Source organism: Rhinoderma darwinii (assembly GCF_050947455.1).
Source record: "Rhinoderma darwinii isolate aRhiDar2 chromosome 5 unlocalized genomic scaffold, aRhiDar2.hap1 SUPER_5_unloc_39, whole genome shotgun sequence".
Classification (NCBI taxonomy): Eukaryota; Metazoa; Chordata; class Amphibia; order Anura; family Rhinodermatidae; genus Rhinoderma; species Rhinoderma darwinii.
The window spans coordinates 23,357-44,998 of record NW_027461797.1 but is presented as its reverse complement, the minus strand read 5'-3'; the positions used below and the strand labels follow the sequence as shown (position 1 = coordinate 44,998).

The 21,642-nt window shown below is 47.9% G+C and overlaps 14 non-coding genes across 14 annotated transcripts; all 14 read left to right on the top strand.

Moving 5' to 3' along the window:
• Positions 1 to 1,051: 1,051 nt before the first annotated feature.
• LOC142692462 (U2 spliceosomal RNA) lies at positions 1,052 to 1,242 on the top strand. The gene has a single exon (XR_012860904.1). It is a non-coding gene; the product is annotated as a U2 spliceosomal RNA (small nuclear RNA).
• Positions 1,243 to 2,538: 1,296 nt separating this feature from the next.
• LOC142692450 (U2 spliceosomal RNA) lies at positions 2,539 to 2,729 on the top strand. The gene has a single exon (XR_012860893.1). It is a non-coding gene; the product is annotated as a U2 spliceosomal RNA (small nuclear RNA).
• A 1,288-nt stretch (positions 2,730 to 4,017) lies between these two features.
• On the top strand, positions 4,018 to 4,208 carry LOC142692438 (U2 spliceosomal RNA). The gene has a single exon (XR_012860882.1). It is a non-coding gene; the product is annotated as a U2 spliceosomal RNA (small nuclear RNA).
• A 1,276-nt stretch (positions 4,209 to 5,484) lies between these two features.
• LOC142692087 (U2 spliceosomal RNA) lies at positions 5,485 to 5,675 on the top strand. The gene has a single exon (XR_012860577.1). It is a non-coding gene; the product is annotated as a U2 spliceosomal RNA (small nuclear RNA).
• Positions 5,676 to 6,971: 1,296 nt separating this feature from the next.
• Positions 6,972 to 7,170, top strand: LOC142692154 (U2 spliceosomal RNA). The gene has a single exon (XR_012860638.1). It is a non-coding gene; the product is annotated as a U2 spliceosomal RNA (small nuclear RNA).
• A 1,292-nt stretch (positions 7,171 to 8,462) lies between these two features.
• On the top strand, positions 8,463 to 8,653 carry LOC142692426 (U2 spliceosomal RNA). The gene has a single exon (XR_012860871.1). It is a non-coding gene; the product is annotated as a U2 spliceosomal RNA (small nuclear RNA).
• A 1,276-nt stretch (positions 8,654 to 9,929) lies between these two features.
• LOC142692086 (U2 spliceosomal RNA) lies at positions 9,930 to 10,120 on the top strand. Its single transcript, XR_012860576.1, has one exon. It is a non-coding gene; the product is annotated as a U2 spliceosomal RNA (small nuclear RNA).
• Positions 10,121 to 11,408: 1,288 nt separating this feature from the next.
• Positions 11,409 to 11,599, top strand: LOC142692414 (U2 spliceosomal RNA). Its single transcript, XR_012860860.1, has one exon. It is a non-coding gene; the product is annotated as a U2 spliceosomal RNA (small nuclear RNA).
• Positions 11,600 to 12,883: 1,284 nt separating this feature from the next.
• LOC142692402 (U2 spliceosomal RNA) lies at positions 12,884 to 13,074 on the top strand. The gene has a single exon (XR_012860849.1). It is a non-coding gene; the product is annotated as a U2 spliceosomal RNA (small nuclear RNA).
• A 1,284-nt stretch (positions 13,075 to 14,358) lies between these two features.
• LOC142692388 (U2 spliceosomal RNA) lies at positions 14,359 to 14,549 on the top strand. The gene has a single exon (XR_012860837.1). It is a non-coding gene; the product is annotated as a U2 spliceosomal RNA (small nuclear RNA).
• Positions 14,550 to 15,829: 1,280 nt separating this feature from the next.
• LOC142692376 (U2 spliceosomal RNA) lies at positions 15,830 to 16,020 on the top strand. The gene has a single exon (XR_012860826.1). It is a non-coding gene; the product is annotated as a U2 spliceosomal RNA (small nuclear RNA).
• A 1,292-nt stretch (positions 16,021 to 17,312) lies between these two features.
• Positions 17,313 to 17,503, top strand: LOC142692364 (U2 spliceosomal RNA). The gene has a single exon (XR_012860815.1). It is a non-coding gene; the product is annotated as a U2 spliceosomal RNA (small nuclear RNA).
• A 1,268-nt stretch (positions 17,504 to 18,771) lies between these two features.
• LOC142692352 (U2 spliceosomal RNA) lies at positions 18,772 to 18,962 on the top strand. Its single transcript, XR_012860804.1, has one exon. It is a non-coding gene; the product is annotated as a U2 spliceosomal RNA (small nuclear RNA).
• Positions 18,963 to 20,250: 1,288 nt separating this feature from the next.
• Positions 20,251 to 20,441, top strand: LOC142692340 (U2 spliceosomal RNA). Its single transcript, XR_012860793.1, has one exon. It is a non-coding gene; the product is annotated as a U2 spliceosomal RNA (small nuclear RNA).
• The last annotated feature ends 1,201 nt before the right edge of the window (positions 20,442 to 21,642 follow it).

Genomic DNA, 21,642 nt, shown 5'->3' with positions numbered 1-21,642 from the left:
CCTTCCTTGTCTTCTCTCCGCCCTCCCTTTTAGGTAAGTTAAAGAGCTGCACCTGAGCCAGCCACTGATTGATTGATTGATTGATTGATTGATTGATTGATTGATTGATTGATGCAGCACAACAGTCAAATAGTGGAGTGGAGTAGGGGAACAGCAAACAGCCAATAAAGCAGCCCGCCCGCTCGCCTGCCCGCCACAATGGACCTACCTGTGTACACTAGATGGATGTGATGGAATGTACTGTCGTCCCTACATTTCAAGAAGAAGTAAGAATTGCAGTTGCAACAAAGCCTTGCTTGCCTACAAAGAGAGCAGCAATTTGGATTTGTTACTATGTTACCTAGAAGAATAACAAACTGTGCAAGGATGGAGGTTGTAGGAGCAAGGAGAAGTTGTCTGTAAAGTTGGTGGATGCCTATTTTCCATTTTGCAGTCCCTTGTCTCCCTCTTGTGGCCTCCTGGAGGCAACTAGCTGTGCAAAAAAAAGACAGCCTGGCGGCCGGCTGTTGCAGTGTTGCCCTCTCAGGCAACACTGAGTGACTGACTGAGCCTCACCGTCTTATATAAAGTTCAGACGGAACTTTGCACGTGTCATAGTGGAGCCCTCAGGATTCCAGAGCCAGCTTTCTGACATCATAATGGGGCCTCAGAGATAAAAGCCTGGGCCCAGGCAGTGTTGGTCAGTGCTGCTCAGCAGGCAGCACTGGACTGGACTGGATTACAGCTGATACAAGGTGTGAAGGAACAAGGGGTGGCTGTGGGCATGCACTTGCTGCCGCTGCCAGTGTTTATCTGCATGGCAGCAGGGCATTTGGGCGTTGCCAGGAAGGCGTTTTTATGTAGATTCCTCCTCTTTCAGCACTGCATTGTGGTGCAAGCAAAAGAAGCAAATCCTGTCTGGCTTCCTCTCCGGCCTTTATTCACCTCCCGTGTAGCTGTGAGTGTGTGAGCCTGCAGGGCCCCATGGAATTGCCTAGAAGTAGGCTGAATCGCTGCAAGGGCTGAACAGCAGTATCGGGCAGGCTCGGGCAACGCGCGGCCCGTTCGGGTTATCGCTTCTCGGCCTTTTGGCTAAGATCAAGTGTAGTATCTGTTCTTATCAGTTTAATATCTGATACGTCCCCTATCTGGGGACCATATATTAAATGGATTTTTAGAACAGGGAGATGGAAATAGAGCTTGCTCTGTCCACTCCACGCATTGACCTGGTATTGCAGTATTTCCAGGACCGGTGCACCCTTTCCTTATGTGTTGACTAAAAGCAGATTCCAAAAGTGTTTTTTGTCTTTGCTATTGTTTCTGTCTTTCTGAAGGGATCTCCCCTTTTAATCCCATTATTTCAACACCTGTTGGACAATGCATGAGTGATAATGAGCTCATTGATTAAATGCAATTAATGAATAGATTGCCACCTCTTGTTGTGTGTCGTCTGTGTTTCTGTGTTTCCGGCATTTCACATTGGAACACCTCATTCACCTTCCTTGTCTTCTCTCCGCCCTCCCTTTTAGGTAAGTTAAAGAGCTGCACCTGAGCCAGCCACTGATTGATTGATTGATTGATTGATTGATTGATTGATTGATTGATTGATTGATTGATTGATGCAGCACAACAGTCAAATAGTGGAGTGGAGTAGGGGAACAGCAAACAGCCAATAAAGCAGCCCGCCCGCTCGCCTGCCCGCCACAATGGACCTACCTGTGTACACTAGATGGATGTGATGGAATGTACTGTCGTCCCTACATTTCAAGAAGAAGTAAGAATTGCAGTTGCAACAAAGCCTTGCTTGCCTACAAAGAGAGCAGCAATTTGGATTTGTTACTATGTTACCTAGAAGAATAACAAACTGTGCAAGGATGGAGGTTGTAGGAGCAAGGAGAAGTTGTCTGTAAAGTTGGTGGATGCCTATTTTCCATTTTGCAGTCCCTTGTCTCCCTCTTGTGGCCTCCTGGAGGCAACTAGCTGTGCAAAAAAAAGACAGCCTGGCGGCCGGCTGTTGCAGTGTTGCCCTCTCAGGCAACACTGAGTGACTGACTGAGCCTCACCGTCTTATATAAAGTTCAGACGGAACTTTGCACGTGTCATAGTGGAGCCCTCAGGATTCCAGAGCCAGCTTTCTGACATCATAATGGGGCCTCAGAGATAAAAGCCTGGGCCCAGGCAGTGTTGGTCAGTGCTGCTCAGCAGGCAGCACTGGACTGGACTGGATTACAGCTGATACAAGGTGTGAAGGAACAAGGGGTGGCTGTGGGCATGCACTTGCTGCCGCTGCCAGTGTTTATCTGCATGGCAGCAGGGCATTTGGGCGTTGCCAGGAAGGCGTTTTTATGTAGATTCCTCCTCTTTCAGCACTGCATTGTGGTGCAAGCAAAAGAAGCAAATCCTGTCTGGCTTCCTCTCCGGCCTTTATTCACCTCCCGTGTAGCTGTGAGTGTGTGAGCCTGCAGGGCCCCATGGAATTGCCTAGAAGTAGGCTGAATCGCTGCAAGGGCTGAACAGCAGTATCGGGCAGGCTCGGGCAACGCGCGGCCCGTTCGGGTTATCGCTTCTCGGCCTTTTGGCTAAGATCAAGTGTAGTATCTGTTCTTATCAGTTTAATATCTGATACGTCCCCTATCTGGGGACCATATATTAAATGGATTTTTAGAACAGGGAGATGGAAATAGAGCTTGCTCTGTCCACTCCACGCATTGACCTGGTATTGCAGTATTTCCAGGACCGGTGCACCCTTTCCTTATGTGTTGACTAAAAGCAGATTCCAAAAGTGTTTTTTGTCTTTGCTATTGTTTCTGTCTTTCTGAAGGGATCTCCCCTTTTAATCCCATTATTTCAACACCTGTTGGACAATGCATGAGTGATAATGAGCTCATTGATTAAATGCAATTAATGAATAGATTGCCACCTCTTGTTGTGTGTCGTCTGTGTTTCTGTGTTTCCGGCATTTCACATTGGAACACCTCATTCACCTTCCTTGTCTTCTCTCCGCCCTCCCTTTTAGGTAAGTTAAAGAGCTGCACCTGAGCCAGCCACTGATTGATTGATTGATTGATTGATTGATTGATTGATTGATTGATTGATTGATGCAGCACAACAGTCAAATAGTGGAGTGGAGTAGGGGAACAGCAAACAGCCAATAAAGCAGCCCGCCCGCTCGCCTGCCCGCCACAATGGACCTACCTGTGTACACTAGATGGATGTGATGGAATGTACTGTCGTCCCTACATTTCAAGAAGAAGTAAGAATTGCAGTTGCAACAAAGCCTTGCTTGCCTACAAAGAGAGCAGCAATTTGGATTTGTTACTATGTTACCTAGAAGAATAACAAACTGTGCAAGGATGGAGGTTGTAGGAGCAAGGAGAAGTTGTCTGTAAAGTTGGTGGATGCCTATTTTCCATTTTGCAGTCCCTTGTCTCCCTCTTGTGGCCTCCTGGAGGCAACTAGCTGTGCAAAAAAAAGACAGCCTGGCGGCCGGCTGTTGCAGTGTTGCCCTCTCAGGCAACACTGAGTGACTGACTGAGCCTCACCGTCTTATATAAAGTTCAGACGGAACTTTGCACGTGTCATAGTGGAGCCCTCAGGATTCCAGAGCCAGCTTTCTGACATCATAATGGGGCCTCAGAGATAAAAGCCTGGGCCCAGGCAGTGTTGGTCAGTGCTGCTCAGCAGGCAGCACTGGACTGGACTGGATTACAGCTGATACAAGGTGTGAAGGAACAAGGGGTGGCTGTGGGCATGCACTTGCTGCCGCTGCCAGTGTTTATCTGCATGGCAGCAGGGCATTTGGGCGTTGCCAGGAAGGCGTTTTTATGTAGATTCCTCCTTTTTCAGCACTGCATTGTGGTGCAAGCAAAAGAAGCAAATCCTGTCTGGCTTCCTCTCCGGCCTTTATTCACCTCCCGTGTAGCTGTGAGTGTGTGAGCCTGCAGGGCCCCATGGAATTGCCTAGAAGTAGGCTGAATCGCTGCAAGGGCTGAACAGCAGTATCGGGCAGGCTCGGGCAACGCGCGGCCCGTTCGGGTTATCGCTTCTCGGCCTTTTGGCTAAGATCAAGTGTAGTATCTGTTCTTATCAGTTTAATATCTGATACGTCCCCTATCTGGGGACCATATATTAAATGGATTTTTAGAACAGGGAGATGGAAATAGAGCTTGCTCTGTCCACTCCACGCATTGACCTGGTATTGCAGTATTTCCAGGACCGGTGCACCCTTTCCTTATGTGTTGACTAAAAGCAGATTCCAAAAGTGTTTTTTGTCTTTGCTATTGTTTCTGTCTTTCTGAAGGGATCTCCCCTTTTAATCCCATTATTTCAACACCTGTTGGACAATGCATGAGTGATAATGAGCTCATTGATTAAATGCAATTAATGAATAGATTGCCACCTCTTGTTGTGTGTCGTCTGTGTTTCTGTGTTTCCGGCATTTCACATTGGAACACCTCATTCACCTTCCTTGTCTTCTCTCCGCCCTCCCTTTTAGGTAAGTTAAAGAGCTGCACCTGAGCCAGCCACTGATTGATTGATTGATTGATTGATTGATTGATTGATTGATGCAGCACAACAGTCAAATAGTGGAGTGGAGTAGGGGAACAGCAAACAGCCAATAAAGCAGCCTGCCCGCTCGCCTGCCCGCCACAATGGACCTACCTGTGTACACTAGATGGATGTGATGGAATGTACTGTCGTCCCTACATTTCAAGAAGAAGTAAGAATTGCAGTTGCAACAAAGCCTTGCTTGCCTACAAAGAGAGCAGCAATTTGGATTTGTTACTATGTTACCTAGAAGAATAACAAACTGTGCAAGGATGGAGGTTGTAGGAGCAAGGAGAAGTTGTCTGTAAAGTTGGTGGATGCCTATTTTCCATTTTGCAGTCCCTTGTCTCCCTCTTGTGGCCTCCTGGAGGCAACTAGCTGTGCAAAAAAAAGACAGCCTGGCGGCCGGCTGTTGCAGTGTTGCCCTCTCAGGCAACACTGAGTGACTGACTGAGCCTCACCGTCTTATATAAAGTTCAGACGGAACTTTGCACGTGTCATAGTGGAGCCCTCAGGATTCCAGAGCCAGCTTTCTGACATCATAATGGGGCCTCAGAGATAAAAGCCTGGGCCCAGGCAGTGTTGGTCAGTGCTGCTCAGCAGGCAGCACTGGACTGGACTGGATTACAGCTGATACAAGGTGTGAAGGAACAAGGGGTGGCTGTGGGCATGCACTTGCTGCCGCTGCCAGTGTTTATCTGCATGGCAGCAGGGCATTTGGGCGTTGCCAGGAAGGCGTTTTTATGTAGATTCCTCCTCTTTCAGCACTGCATTGTGGTGCAAGCAAAAGAAGCAAATCCTGTCTGGCTTCCTCTCCGGCCTTTATTCACCTCCCGTGTAGCTGTGAGTGTGTGAGCCTGCAGGGCCCCATGGAATTGCCTAGAAGTAGGCTGAATCGCTGCAAGGGCTGAACAGCAGTATCGGGCAGGCTCGGGCAACGCGCGGCCCGTTCGGGTTATCGCTTCTCGGCCTTTTGGCTAAGATCAAGTGTAGTATCTGTTCTTATCAGTTTAATATCTGATACGTCCCCTATCTGGGGACCATATATTAAATGGATTTTTAGAACAGGGAGATGGAAATAGAGCTTGCTCTGTCCACTCCACGCATTGACCTGGTATTGCAGTTTTTCCAGGACCGGTGCACCCTTTCCTTATGTGTTGACTAAAAGCAGATTCCAAAAGTGTTTTTTGTCTTTGCTATTGTTTCTGTCTTTCTGAAGGGATCTCCCCTTTTAATCCCATTATTTCAACACCTGTTGGACAATGCATGAGTGATAATGAGCTCATTGATTAAATGCAATTAATGAATAGATTGCCACCTCTTGTTGTGTGTCGTCTGTGTTTCTGTGTTTCCGGCATTTCACATTGGAACACCTCATTCACCTTCCTTGTCTTCTCTCCGCCCTCCCTTTTAGGTAAGTTAAAGAGCTGCACCTGAGCCAGCCACTGATTGATTGATTGATTGATTGATTGATTGATTGATTGATTGATTGATTGATTGATTGATGCAGCACAACAGTCAAATAGTGGAGTGGAGTAGGGGAACAGCAAACAGCCAATAAAGCAGCCCGCCCGCTCGCCTGCCCGCCACAATGGACCTACCTGTGTACACTAGATGGATGTGATGGAATGTACTGTCGTCCCTACATTTCAAGAAGAAGTAAGAATTGCAGTTGCAACAAAGCCTTGCTTGCCTACAAAGAGAGCAGCAATTTGGATTTGTTACTATGTTACCTAGAAGAATAACAAACTGTGCAAGGATGGAGGTTGTAGGAGCAAGGAGAAGTTGTCTGTAAAGTTGGTGGATGCCTATTTTCCATTTTGCAGTCCCTTGTCTCCCTCTTGTGGCCTCCTGGAGGCAACTAGCTGTGCAAAAAAAAGACAGCCTGGCGGCCGGCTGTTGCAGTGTTGCCCTCTCAGGCAACACTGAGTGACTGACTGAGCCTCACCGTCTTATATAAAGTTCAGACGGAACTTTGCACGTGTCATAGTGGAGCCCTCAGGATTCCAGAGCCAGCTTTCTGACATCATAATGGGGCCTCAGAGATAAAAGCCTGGGCCCAGGCAGTGTTGGTCAGTGCTGCTCAGCAGGCAGCACTGGACTGGACTGGATTACAGCTGATACAAGGTGTGAAGGAACAAGGGGTGGCTGTGGGCATGCACTTGCTGCCGCTGCCAGTGTTTATCTGCATGGCAGCAGGGCATTTGGGCGTTGCCAGGAAGGCGTTTTTATGTAGATTCCTCCTCTTTCAGCACTGCATTGTGGTGCAAGCAAAAGAAGCAAATCCTGTCTGGCTTCCTCTCCGGCCTTTATTCACCTCCCGTGTAGCTGTGAGTGTGTGAGCCTGCAGGGCCCCATGGAATTGCCTAGAAGTAGGCTGAATCGCTGCAAGGGCTGAACAGCAGTATCGGGCAGGCTCGGGCAACGCGCGGCCCGTTCGGGTTATCGCTTCTCGGCCTTTTGGCTAAGATCAAGTGTAGTATCTGTTCTTATCAGTTTAATATCTGATACGTCCCCTATCTGGGGACCATATATTAAATGGATTTTTAGAACAGGGAGATGGAAATAGAGCTTGCTCTGTCCACTCCACGCATTGACCTGGTATTGCAGTATTTCCAGGACCCCAGGACCGGTGCACCCTTTCCTTATGTGTTGACTAAAAGCAGATTCCAAAAGTGTTTTTTGTCTTTGCTATTGTTTCTGTCTTTCTGAAGGGATCTCCCCTTTTAATCCCATTATTTCAACACCTGTTGGACAATGCATGAGTGATAATGAGCTCATTGATTAAATGCAATTAATGAATAGATTGCCACCTCTTGTTGTGTGTCGTCTGTGTTTCTGTGTTTCCGGCATTTCACATTGGAACACCTCATTCACCTTCCTTGTCTTCTCTCCGCCCTCCCTTTTAGGTAAGTTAAAGAGCTGCACCTGAGCCAGCCACTGATTGATTGATTGATTGATTGATTGATTGATTGATTGATTGATTGATTGATTGATGCAGCACAACAGTCAAATAGTGGAGTGGAGTAGGGGAACAGCAAACAGCCAATAAAGCAGCCCGCCCGCTCGCCTGCCCGCCACAATGGACCTACCTGTGTACACTAGATGGATGTGATGGAATGTACTGTCGTCCCTACATTTCAAGAAGAAGTAAGAATTGCAGTTGCAACAAAGCCTTGCTTGCCTACAAAGAGAGCAGCAATTTGGATTTGTTACTATGTTACCTAGAAGAATAACAAACTGTGCAAGGATGGAGGTTGTAGGAGCAAGGAGAAGTTGTCTGTAAAGTTGGTGGATGCCTATTTTCCATTTTGCAGTCCCTTGTCTCCCTCTTGTGGCCTCCTGGAGGCAACTAGCTGTGCAAAAAAAAGACAGCCTGGCGGCCGGCTGTTGCAGTGTTGCCCTCTCAGGCAACACTGAGTGACTGACTGAGCCTCACCGTCTTATATAAAGTTCAGACGGAACTTTGCACGTGTCATAGTGGAGCCCTCAGGATTCCAGAGCCAGCTTTCTGACATCATAATGGGGCCTCAGAGATAAAAGCCTGGGCCCAGGCAGTGTTGGTCAGTGCTGCTCAGCAGGCAGCACTGGACTGGACTGGATTACAGCTGATACAAGGTGTGAAGGAACAAGGGGTGGCTGTGGGCATGCACTTGCTGCCGCTGCCAGTGTTTATCTGCATGGCAGCAGGGCATTTGGGCGTTGCCAGGAAGGCGTTTTTATGTAGATTCCTCCTTTTTCAGCACTGCATTGTGGTGCAAGCAAAAGAAGCAAATCCTGTCTGGCTTCCTCTCCGGCCTTTATTCACCTCCCGTGTAGCTGTGAGTGTGTGAGCCTGCAGGGCCCCATGGAATTGCCTAGAAGTAGGCTGAATCGCTGCAAGGGCTGAACAGCAGTATCGGGCAGGCTCGGGCAACGCGCGGCCCGTTCGGGTTATCGCTTCTCGGCCTTTTGGCTAAGATCAAGTGTAGTATCTGTTCTTATCAGTTTAATATCTGATACGTCCCCTATCTGGGGACCATATATTAAATGGATTTTTAGAACAGGGAGATGGAAATAGAGCTTGCTCTGTCCACTCCACGCATTGACCTGGTATTGCAGTATTTCCAGGACCGGTGCACCCTTTCCTTATGTGTTGACTAAAAGCAGATTCCAAAAGTGTTTTTTGTCTTTGCTATTGTTTCTGTCTTTCTGAAGGGATCTCCCCTTTTAATCCCATTATTTCAACACCTGTTGGACAATGCATGAGTGATAATGAGCTCATTGATTAAATGCAATTAATGAATAGATTGCCACCTCTTGTTGTGTGTCGTCTGTGTTTCTGTGTTTCCGGCATTTCACATTGGAACACCTCATTCACCTTCCTTGTCTTCTCTCCGCCCTCCCTTTTAGGTAAGTTAAAGAGCTGCACCTGAGCCAGCCACTGATTGATTGATTGATTGATTGATTGATTGATTGATTGATGCAGCACAACAGTCAAATAGTGGAGTGGAGTAGGGGAACAGCAAACAGCCAATAAAGCAGCCTGCCCGCTCGCCTGCCCGCCACAATGGACCTACCTGTGTACACTAGATGGATGTGATGGAATGTACTGTCGTCCCTACATTTCAAGAAGAAGTAAGAATTGCAGTTGCAACAAAGCCTTGCTTGCCTACAAAGAGAGCAGCAATTTGGATTTGTTACTATGTTACCTAGAAGAATAACAAACTGTGCAAGGATGGAGGTTGTAGGAGCAAGGAGAAGTTGTCTGTAAAGTTGGTGGATGCCTATTTTCCATTTTGCAGTCCCTTGTCTCCCTCTTGTGGCCTCCTGGAGGCAACTAGCTGTGCAAAAAAAAGACAGCCTGGCGGCCGGCTGTTGCAGTGTTGCCCTCTCAGGCAACACTGAGTGACTGACTGAGCCTCACCGTCTTATATAAAGTTCAGACGGAACTTTGCACGTGTCATAGTGGAGCCCTCAGGATTCCAGAGCCAGCTTTCTGACATCATAATGGGGCCTCAGAGATAAAAGCCTGGGCCCAGGCAGTGTTGGTCAGCGCTGCTCAGCAGGCAGCACTGGACTGGACTGGATTACAGCTGATACAAGGTGTGAAGGAACAAGGGGTGGCTGTGGGCATGCACTTGCTGCCGCTGCCAGTGTTTATCTGCATGGCAGCAGGGCATTTGGGCGTTGCCAGGAAGGCGTTTTTATGTAGATTCCTCCTCTTTCAGCACTGCATTGTGGTGCAAGCAAAAGAAGCAAATCCTGTCTGGCTTCCTCTCCGGCCTTTATTCACCTCCCGTGTAGCTGTGAGTGTGTGAGCCTGCAGGGCCCCATGGAATTGCCTAGAAGTAGGCTGAATCGCTGCAAGGGCTGAACAGCAGTATCGGGCAGGCTCGGGCAACGCGCGGCCCGTTCGGGTTATCGCTTCTCGGCCTTTTGGCTAAGATCAAGTGTAGTATCTGTTCTTATCAGTTTAATATCTGATACGTCCCCTATCTGGGGACCATATATTAAATGGATTTTTAGAACAGGGAGATGGAAATAGAGCTTGCTCTGTCCACTCCACGCATTGACCTGGTATTGCAGTTTTTCCAGGACCGGTGCACCCTTTCCTTATGTGTTGACTAAAAGCAGATTCCAAAAGTGTTTTTTGTCTTTGCTATTGTTTCTGTCTTTCTGAAGGGATCTCCCCTTTTAATCCCATTATTTCAACACCTGTTGGACAATGCATGAGTGATAATGAGCTCATTGATTAAATGCAATTAATGAATAGATTGCCACCTCTTGTTGTGTGTCGTCTGTGTTTCTGTGTTTCCGGCATTTCACATTGGAACACCTCATTCACCTTCCTTGTCTTCTCTCCGCCCTCCCTTTTAGGTAAGTTAAAGAGCTGCACCTGAGCCAGCCACTGATTGATTGATTGATTGATTGATTGATTGATTGATTGATTGATTGATTGATGCAGCACAACAGTCAAATAGTGGAGTGGAGTAGGGGAACAGCAAACAGCCAATAAAGCAGCCCGCCCGCTCGCCTGCCCGCCACAATGGACCTACCTGTGTACACTAGATGGATGTGATGGAATGTACTGTCGTCCCTACATTTCAAGAAGAAGTAAGAATTGCAGTTGCAACAAAGCCTTGCTTGCCTACAAAGAGAGCAGCAATTTGGATTTGTTACTATGTTACCTAGAAGAATAACAAACTGTGCAAGGATGGAGGTTGTAGGAGCAAGGAGAAGTTGTCTGTAAAGTTGGTGGATGCCTATTTTCCATTTTGCAGTCCCTTGTCTCCCTCTTGTGGCCTCCTGGAGGCAACTAGCTGTGCAAAAAAAAGACAGCCTGGCGGCCGGCTGTTGCAGTGTTGCCCTCTCAGGCAACACTGAGTGACTGACTGAGCCTCACCGTCTTATATAAAGTTCAGACGGAACTTTGCACGTGTCATAGTGGAGCCCTCAGGATTCCAGAGCCAGCTTTCTGACATCATAATGGGGCCTCAGAGATAAAAGCCTGGGCCCAGGCAGTGTTGGTCAGTGCTGCTCAGCAGGCAGCACTGGACTGGACTGGATTACAGCTGATACAAGGTGTGAAGGAACAAGGGGTGGCTGTGGGCATGCACTTGCTGCCGCTGCCAGTGTTTATCTGCATGGCAGCAGGGCATTTGGGCGTTGCCAGGAAGGCGTTTTTATGTAGATTCCTCCTCTTTCAGCACTGCATTGTGGTGCAAGCAAAAGAAGCAAATCCTGTCTGGCTTCCTCTCCGGCCTTTATTCACCTCCCGTGTAGCTGTGAGTGTGTGAGCCTGCAGGGCCCCATGGAATTGCCTAGAAGTAGGCTGAATCGCTGCAAGGGCTGAACAGCAGTATCGGGCAGGCTCGGGCAACGCGCGGCCCGTTCGGGTTATCGCTTCTCGGCCTTTTGGCTAAGATCAAGTGTAGTATCTGTTCTTATCAGTTTAATATCTGATACGTCCCCTATCTGGGGACCATATATTAAATGGATTTTTAGAACAGGGAGATGGAAATAGAGCTTGCTCTGTCCACTCCACGCATTGACCTGGTATTGCAGTATTTCCAGGACCGGTGCACCCTTTCCTTATGTGTTGACTAAAAGCAGATTCCAAAAGTGTTTTTTGTCTTTGCTATTGTTTCTGTCTTTCTGAAGGGATCTCCCCTTTTAATCCCATTATTTCAACACCTGTTGGACAATGCATGAGTGATAATGAGCTCATTGATTAAATGCAATTAATGAATAGATTGCCACCTCTTGTTGTGTGTCGTCTGTGTTTCTGTGTTTCCGGCATTTCACATTGGAACACCTCATTCACCTTCCTTGTCTTCTCTCCGCCCTCCCTTTTAGGTAAGTTAAAGAGCTGCACCTGAGCCAGCCACTGATTGATTGATTGATTGATTGATTGATTGATTGATTGATTGATTGATGCAGCACAACAGTCAAATAGTGGAGTGGAGTAGGGGAACAGCAAACAGCCAATAAAGCAGCCTGCCCGCTCGCCTGCCCGCCACAATGGACCTACCTGTGTACACTAGATGGATGTGATGGAATGTACTGTCGTCCCTACATTTCAAGAAGAAGTAAGAATTGCAGTTGCAACAAAGCCTTGCTTGCCTACAAAGAGAGCAGCAATTTGGATTTGTTACTATGTTACCTAGAAGAATAACAAACTGTGCAAGGATGGAGGTTGTAGGAGCAAGGAGAAGTTGTCTGTAAAGTTGGTGGATGCCTATTTTCCATTTTGCAGTCCCTTGTCTCCCTCTTGTGGCCTCCTGGAGGCAACTAGCTGTGCAAAAAAAAGACAGCCTGGCGGCCGGCTGTTGCAGTGTTGCCCTCTCAGGCAACACTGAGTGACTGACTGAGCCTCACCGTCTTATATAAAGTTCAGACGGAACTTTGCACGTGTCATAGTGGAGCCCTCAGGATTCCAGAGCCAGCTTTCTGACATCATAATGGGGCCTCAGAGATAAAAGCCTGGGCCCAGGCAGTGTTGGTCAGTGCTGCTCAGCAGGCAGCACTGGACTGGACTGGATTACAGCTGATACAAGGTGTGAAGGAACAAGGGGTGGCTGTGGGCATGCACTTGCTGCCGCTGCCAGTGTTTATCTGCATGGCAGCAGGGCATTTGGGCGTTGCCAGGAAGGCGTTTTTATGTAGATTCCTCCTCTTTCAGCACTGCATTGTGGTGCAAGCAAAAGAAGCAAATCCTGTCTGGCTTCCTCTCCGGCCTTTATTCACCTCCCGTGTAGCTGTGAGTGTGTGAGCCTGCAGGGCCCCATGGAATTGCCTAGAAGTAGGCTGAATCGCTGCAAGGGCTGAACAGCAGTATCGGGCAGGCTCGGGCAACGCGCGGCCCGTTCGGGTTATCGCTTCTCGGCCTTTTGGCTAAGATCAAGTGTAGTATCTGTTCTTATCAGTTTAATATCTGATACGTCCCCTATCTGGGGACCATATATTAAATGGATTTTTAGAACAGGGAGATGGAAATAGAGCTTGCTCTGTCCACTCCACGCATTGACCTGGTATTGCAGTATTTCCAGGACCGGTGCACCCTTTCCTTATGTGTTGACTAAAAGCAGATTCCAAAAGTGTTTTTTGTCTTTGCTATTGTTTCTGTCTTTCTGAAGGGATCTCCCCTTTTAATCCCATTATTTCAACACCTGTTGGACAATGCATGAGTGATAATGAGCTCATTGATTAAATGCAATTAATGAATAGATTGCCACCTCTTGTTGTGTGTCGTCTGTGTTTCTGTGTTTCCGGCATTTCACATTGGAACACCTCATTCACCTTCCTTGTCTTCTCTCCGCCCTCCCTTTTAGGTAAGTTAAAGAGCTGCACCTGAGCCAGCCACTGATTGATTGATTGATTGATTGATTGATTGATTGATTGATTGATTGATGCAGCACAACAGTCAAATAGTGGAGTGGAGTAGGGGAACAGCAAACAGCCAATAAAGCAGCCCGCCCGCTCGCCTGCCCGCCACAATGGACCTACCTGTGTACACTAGATGGATGTGATGGAATGTACTGTCGTCCCTACATTTCAAGAAGAAGTAAGAATTGCAGTTGCAACAAAGCCTTGCTTGCCTACAAAGAGAGCAGCAATTTGGATTTGTTACTATGTTACCTAGAAGAATAACAAACTGTGCAAGGATGGAGGTTGTAGGAGCAAGGAGAAGTTGTCTGTAAAGTTGGTGGATGCCTATTTTCCATTTTGCAGTCCCTTGTCTCCCTCTTGTGGCCTCCTGGAGGCAACTAGCTGTGCAAAAAAAAGACAGCCTGGCGGCCGGCTGTTGCAGTGTTGCCCTCTCAGGCAACACTGAGTGACTGACTGAGCCTCACCGTCTTATATAAAGTTCAGACGGAACTTTGCACGTGTCATAGTGGAGCCCTCAGGATTCCAGAGCCAGCTTTCTGACATCATAATGGGGCCTCAGAGATAAAAGCCTGGGCCCAGGCAGTGTTGGTCAGTGCTGCTCAGCAGGCAGCACTGGACTGGACTGGATTACAGCTGATACAAGGTGTGAAGGAACAAGGGGTGGCTGTGGGCATGCACTTGCTGCCGCTGCCAGTGTTTATCTGCATGGCAGCAGGGCATTTGGGCGTTGCCAGGAAGGCGTTTTTATGTAGATTCCTCCTCTTTCAGCACTGCATTGTGGTGCAAGCAAAAGAAGCAAATCCTGTCTGGCTTCCTCTCCGGCCTTTATTCACCTCCCGTGTAGCTGTGAGTGTGTGAGCCTGCAGGGCCCCATGGAATTGCCTAGAAGTAGGCTGAATCGCTGCAAGGGCTGAACAGCAGTATCGGGCAGGCTCGGGCAACGCGCGGCCCGTTCGGGTTATCGCTTCTCGGCCTTTTGGCTAAGATCAAGTGTAGTATCTGTTCTTATCAGTTTAATATCTGATACGTCCCCTATCTGGGGACCATATATTAAATGGATTTTTAGAACAGGGAGATGGAAATAGAGCTTGCTCTGTCCACTCCACGCATTGACCTGGTATTGCAGTATTTCCAGGACCGGTGCACCCTTTCCTTATGTGTTGACTAAAAGCAGATTCCAAAAGTGTTTTTTGTCTTTGCTATTGTTTCTGTCTTTCTGAAGGGATCTCCCCTTTTAATCCCATTATTTCAACACCTGTTGGACAATGCATGAGTGATAATGAGCTCATTGATTAAATGCAATTAATGAATAGATTGCCACCTCTTGTTGTGTGTCGTCTGTGTTTCTGTGTTTCCGGCATTTCACATTGGAACACCTCATTCACCTTCCTTGTCTTCTCTCCGCCCTCCCTTTTAGGTAAGTTAAAGAGCTGCACCTGAGCCAGCCACTGATTGATTGATTGATTGATTGATTGATTGATTGATTGATTGATGCAGCACAACAGTCAAATAGTGGAGTGGAGTAGGGGAACAGCAAACAGCCAATAAAGCAGCCCGCCCGCTCGCCTGCCCGCCACAATGGACCTACCTGTGTACACTAGATGGATGTGATGGAATGTACTGTCGTCCCTACATTTCAAGAAGAAGTAAGAATTGCAGTTGCAACAAAGCCTTGCTTGCCTACAAAGAGAGCAGCAATTTGGATTTGTTACTATGTTACCTAGAAGAATAACAAACTGTGCAAGGATGGAGGTTGTAGGAGCAAGGAGAAGTTGTCTGTAAAGTTGGTGGATGCCTATTTTCCATTTTGCAGTCCCTTGTCTCCCTCTTGTGGCCTCCTGGAGGCAACTAGCTGTGCAAAAAAAAGACAGCCTGGCGGCCGGCTGTTGCAGTGTTGCCCTCTCAGGCAACACTGAGTGACTGACTGAGCCTCACCGTCTTATATAAAGTTCAGACGGAACTTTGCACGTGTCATAGTGGAGCCCTCAGGATTCCAGAGCCAGCTTTCTGACATCATAATGGGGCCTCAGAGATAAAAGCCTGGGCCCAGGCAGTGTTGGTCAGTGCTGCTCAGCAGGCAGCACTGGACTGGACTGGATTACAGCTGATACAAGGTGTGAAGGAACAAGGGGTGGCTGTGGGCATGCACTTGCTGCCGCTGCCAGTGTTTATCTGCATGGCAGCAGGGCATTTGGGCGTTGCCAGGAAGGCGTTTTTATGTAGATTCCTCCTCTTTCAGCACTGCATTGTGGTGCAAGCAAAAGAAGCAAATCCTGTCTGGCTTCCTCTCCGGCCTTTATTCACCTCCCGTGTAGCTGTGAGTGTGTGAGCCTGCAGGGCCCCATGGAATTGCCTAGAAGTAGGCTGAATCGCTGCAAGGGCTGAACAGCAGTATCGGGCAGGCTCGGGCAACGCGCGGCCCGTTCGGGTTATCGCTTCTCGGCCTTTTGGCTAAGATCAAGTGTAGTATCTGTTCTTATCAGTTTAATATCTGATACGTCCCCTATCTGGGGACCATATATTAAATGGATTTTTAGAACAGGGAGATGGAAATAGAGCTTGCTCTGTCCACTCCACGCATTGACCTGGTATTGCAGTATTTCCAGGACCGGTGCACCCTTTCCTTATGTGTTGACTAAAAGCAGATTCCAAAAGTGTTTTTTGTCTTTGCTATTGTTTCTGTCTTTCTGAAGGGATCTCCCCTTTTAATCCCATTATTTCAACACCTGTTGGACAATGCATGAGTGATAATGAGCTCATTGATTAAATGCAATTAATGAATAGATTGCCACCTCTTGTTGTGTGTCGTCTGTGTTTCTGTGTTTCCGGCATTTCACATTGGAACACCTCATTCACCTTCCTTGTCTTCTCTCCGCCCTCCCTTTTAGGTAAGTTAAAGAGCTGCACCTGAGCCAGCCACTGATTGATTGATTGATTGATTGATTGATTGATTGATTGATTGATTGATTGATTGATGCAGCACAACAGTCAAATAGTGGAGTGGAGTAGGGGAACAGCAAACAGCCAATAAAGCAGCCCGCCCGCTCGCCTGCCCGCCACAATGGACCTACCTGTGTACACTAGATGGATGTGATGGAATGTACTGTCGTCCCTACATTTCAAGAAGAAGTAAGAATTGCAGTTGCAACAAAGCCTTGCTTGCCTACAAAGAGAGCAGCAATTTGGATTTGTTACTATGTTACCTAGAAGAATAACAAACTGTGCAAGGATGGAGGTTGTAGGAGCAAGGAGAAGTTGTCTGTAAAGTTGGTGGATGCCTATTTTCCATTTTGCAGTCCCTTGTCTCCCTCTTGTGGCCTCCTGGAGGCAACTAGCTGTGCAAAAAAAAGACAGCCTGGCGGCCGGCTGTTGCAGTGTTGCCCTCTCAGGCAACACTGAGTGACTGACTGAGCCTCACCGTCTTATATAAAGTTCAGACGGAACTTTGCACGTGTCATAGTGGAGCCCTCAGGATTCCAGAGCCAGCTTTCTGACATCATAATGGGGCCTCAGAGATAAAAGCCTGGGCCCAGGCAGTGTTGGTCAGTGCTGCTCAGCAGGCAGCACTGGACTAGACTGGATTACAGCTGATACAAGGTGTGAAGGAACAAGGGGTGGCTGTGGGCATGCACTTGCTGCCGCTGCCAGTGTTTATCTGCATGGCAGCAGGGCATTTGGGCGTTGCCAGGAAGGCGTTTTTATGTAGATTCCTCCTCTTTCAGCACTGCATTGTGGTGCAAGCAAAAGAAGCAAATCCTGTCTGGCTTCCTCTCCGGCCTTTATTCACCTCCCGTGTAGCTGTGAGTGTGTGAGCCTGCAGGGCCCCATGGAATTGCCTAGAAGTAGGCTGAATCGCTGCAAGGGCTGAACAGCAGTATCGGGCAGGCTCGGGCAACGCGCGGCCCGTTCGGGTTATCGCTTCTCGGCCTTTTGGCTAAGATCAAGTGTAGTATCTGTTCTTATCAGTTTAATATCTGATACGTCCCCTATCTGGGGACCATATATTAAATGGATTTTTAGAACAGGGAGATGGAAATAGAGCTTGCTCTGTCCACTCCACGCATTGACCTGGTATTGCAGTATTTCCAGGACCGGTGCACCCTTTCCTTATGTGTTGACTAAAAGCAGATTCCAAAAGTGTTTTTTGTCTTTGCTATTGTTTCTGTCTTTCTGAAGGGATCTCCCCTTTTAATCCCATTATTTCAACACCTGTTGGACAATGCATGAGTGATAATGAGCTCATTGATTAAATGCAATTAATGAATAGATTGCCACCTCTTGTTGTGTGTCGTCTGTGTTTCTGTGTTTCCGGCATTTCACATTGGAACACCTCATTCACCTTCCTTGTCTTCTCTCCGCCCTCCCTTTTAGGTAAGTTAAAGAGCTGCACCTGAGCCAGCCACTGATTGATTGATTGATTGATTGATTGATTGATGCAGCACAACAGTCAAATAGTGGAGTGGAGTAGGGGAACAGCAAACAGCCAATAAAGCAGCCCGCCCGCTCGCCTGCCCGCCACAATGGACCTACCTGTGTACACTAGATGGATGTGATGGAATGTACTGTCGTCCCTACATTTCAAGAAGAAGTAAGAATTGCAGTTGCAACAAAGCCTTGCTTGCCTACAAAGAGAGCAGCAATTTTGATTTATTACTATGTTACCTAGAAGAATAACAAACTGTGCAAGGATGGAGGTTGTAGGAGCAAGGAGAAGTTGTCTGTAAAGTTGGTGGATGCCTATTTTCCATTTTGCAGTCCCTTGTCTCCCTCTTGTGGCCTCCTGGAGGCAACTAGCTGTGCAAAAAAAAGACAGCCTGGCGGCCGGCTGTTGCAGTGTTGCCCTCTCAGGCAACACTGAGTGACTGACTGAGCCTCACCGTCTTATATAAAGTTCAGACGGAACTTTGCACGTGTCATAGTGGAGCCCTCAGGATTCCAGAGCCAGCTTTCTGACATCATAATGGGGCCTCAGAGATAAAAGCCTGGGCCCAGGCAGTGTTGGTCAGTGCTGCTCAGCAGGCAGCACTGGACTGGACTGGATTACAGCTGATACAAGGTGTGAAGGAACAAGGGGTGGCTGTGGGCATGCACTTGCTGCCGCTGCCAGTGTTTATCTGCATGGCAGCAGGGCATTTGGGCGTTGCCAGGAAGGCGTTTTTATGTAGATTCCTCCTCTTTCAGCACTGCATTGTGGTGCAAGCAAAAGAAGCAAATCCTGTCTGGCTTCCTCTCCGGCCTTTATTCACCTCCCGTGTAGCTGTGAGTGTGTGAGCCTGCAGGGCCCCATGGAATTGCCTAGAAGTAGGCTGAATCGCTGCAAGGGCTGAACAGCAGTATCGGGCAGGCTCGGGCAACGCGCGGCCCGTTCGGGTTATCGCTTCTCGGCCTTTTGGCTAAGATCAAGTGTAGTATCTGTTCTTATCAGTTTAATATCTGATACGTCCCCTATCTGGGGACCATATATTAAATGGATTTTTAGAACAGGGAGATGGAAATAGAGCTTGCTCTGTCCACTCCACGCATTGACCTGGTATTGCAGTATTTCCAGGACCGGTGCACCCTTTCCTTATGTGTTGACTAAAAGCAGATTCCAAAAGTGTTTTTTGTCTTTGCTATTGTTTCTGTCTTTCTGAAGGGATCTCCCCTTTTAATCCCATTATTTCAACACCTGTTGGACAATGCATGAGTGATAATGAGCTCATTGATTAAATGCAATTAATGAATAGATTGCCACCTCTTGTTGTGTGTCGTCTGTGTTTCTGTGTTTCCGGCATTTCACATTGGAACACCTCATTCACCTTCCTTGTCTTCTCTCCGCCCTCCCTTTTAGGTAAGTTAAAGAGCTGCACCTGAGCCAGCCACTGATTGATTGATTGATTGATTGATTGATTGATTGATTGATTGATTGATTGATGCAGCACAACAGTCAAATAGTGGAGTGGAGTAGGGGAACAGCAAACAGCCAATAAAGCAGCCCGCACGCTCGCCTGCCCGCCACAATGGACCTACCTGTGTACACTAGATGGATGTGATGGAATGTACTGTCGTCCCTACATTTCAAGAAGAAGTAAGAATTGCAGTTGCAACAAAGCCTTGCTTGCCTACAAAGAGAGCAGCAATTTGGATTTGTTACTATGTTACCTAGAAGAATAACAAACTGTGCAAGGATGGAGGTTGTAGGAGCAAGGAGAAGTTGTCTGTAAAGTTGGTGGATGCCTATTTTCCATTTTGCAGTCCCTTGTCTCCCTCTTGTGGCCTCCTGGAGGCAACTAGCTGTGCAAAAAAAAGACAGCCTGGCGGCCGGCTGTTGCAGTGTTGCCCTCTCAGGCAACACTGAGTGACTGACTGAGCCTCACCGTCTTATATAAAGTTCAGACGGAACTTTGCACGTGTCATAGTGGAGCCCTCAGGATTCCAGAGCCAGCTTTCTGACATCATAATGGGGCCTCAGAGATAAAAGCCTGGGCCCAGGCAGTGTTGGTCAGTGCTGCTCAGCAGGCAGCACTGGACTGGACTGGATTACAGCTGATACAAGGTGTGAAGGAACAAGGGGTGGCTGTGGGCATGCACTTGCTGCCGCTGCCAGTGTTTATCTGCATGGCAGCAGGGCATTTGGGCGTTGCCAGGAAGGCGTTTTTATGTAGATTCCTCCTCTTTCAGCACTGCATTGTGGTGCAAGCAAAAGAAGCAAATCCTGTCTGGCTTCCTCTCCGGCCTTTATTCACCTCCCGTGTAGCTGTGAGTGTGTGAGCCTGCAGGGCCCCATGGAATTGCCTAGAAGTAGGCTGAATCGCTGCAAGGGCTGAACAGCAGTATCGGGCAGGCTCGGGCAACGCGCGGCCCGTTCGGGTTATCGCTTCTCGGCCTTTTGGCTAAGATCAAGTGTAGTATCTGTTCTTATCAGTTTAATATCTGATACGTCCCCTATCTGGGGACCATATATTAAATGGATTTTTAGAACAGGGAGATGGAAATAGAGCTTGCTCTGTCCACTCCACGCATTGACCTGGTATTGCAGTATTTCCAGGACCGGTGCACCCTTTCCTTATGTGTTGACTAAAAGCAGATTCCAAAAGTGTTTTTTGTCTTTGCTATTGTTTCTGTCTTTCTGAAGGGATCTCCCCTTTTAATCCCATTATTTCAACACCTGTTGGACAATGCATGAGTGATAATGAGCTCATTGATTAAATGCAATTAATGAATAGATTGCCACCTCTTGTTGTGTGTCCTCTGTGTTTCTGTGTTTCCGGCATTTCACATTGGAACACCTCATTCACCTTCCTTGTCTTCTCTCCGCCCTCCCTTTTAGGTAAGTTAAAGAGCTGCACCTGAGCCAGCCACTGATTGATTGATTGATTGATTGATTGATTGATTGATTGATTGATTGATTGATTGATGCAGCACAACAGTCAAATAGTGGAGTGGAGTAGGGGAACAGCAAACAGCCAATAAAGCAGCCCGCCCGCTCGCCTGCCCGCCACAATGGACCTACCTGTGTACACTAGATGGATGTGATGGAATGTACTGTCGTCCCTACATTTCAAGAAGAAGTAAGAATTGCAGTTGCAACAAAGCCTTGCTTGCCTACAAAGAGAGCAGCAATTTGGATTTGTTACTATGTTACCTAGAAGAATAACAAACTGTGCAAGGATGGAGGTTGTAGGAGCAAGGAGAAGTTGTCTGTAAAGTTGGTGGATGCCTATTTTCCATTTTGCAGTCCCTTGTCTCCCTCTTGTGGCCTCCTGGAGGCAACTAGCTGTGCAAAAAAAAGACAGCCTGGCGGCCGGCTGTTGCAGTGTTGCCCTCTCAGGCAACACTGAGTGACTGACTGAGCCTCACCGTCTTATATAAAGTTCAGACGGAACTTTGCACGTGTCATAGTGGAGCCCTCAGGATTCCAGAGCCAGCTTTCTGACATCATAATGGGGCCTCAGAGATAAAAGCCTGGGCCCAGGCAGTGTTGGTCAGTGCTGCTCAGCAGGCAGCACTGGACTGGACTGGATTACAGCTGATACAAGGTGTGAAGGAACAAGGGGTGGCTGTGGGCATGCACTTGCTGCCGCTGCCAGTGTTTATCTGCATGGCAGCAGGGCATTTGGGCGTTGCCAGGAAGGCGTTTTTATGTAGATTCCTCCTCTTTCAGCACTGCATTGTGGTGCAAGCAAAAGAAGCAAATCCTGTCTGGCTTCCTCTCCGGCCTTTATTCACCTCCCGTGTAGCTGTGAGTGTGTGAGCCTGCAGGGC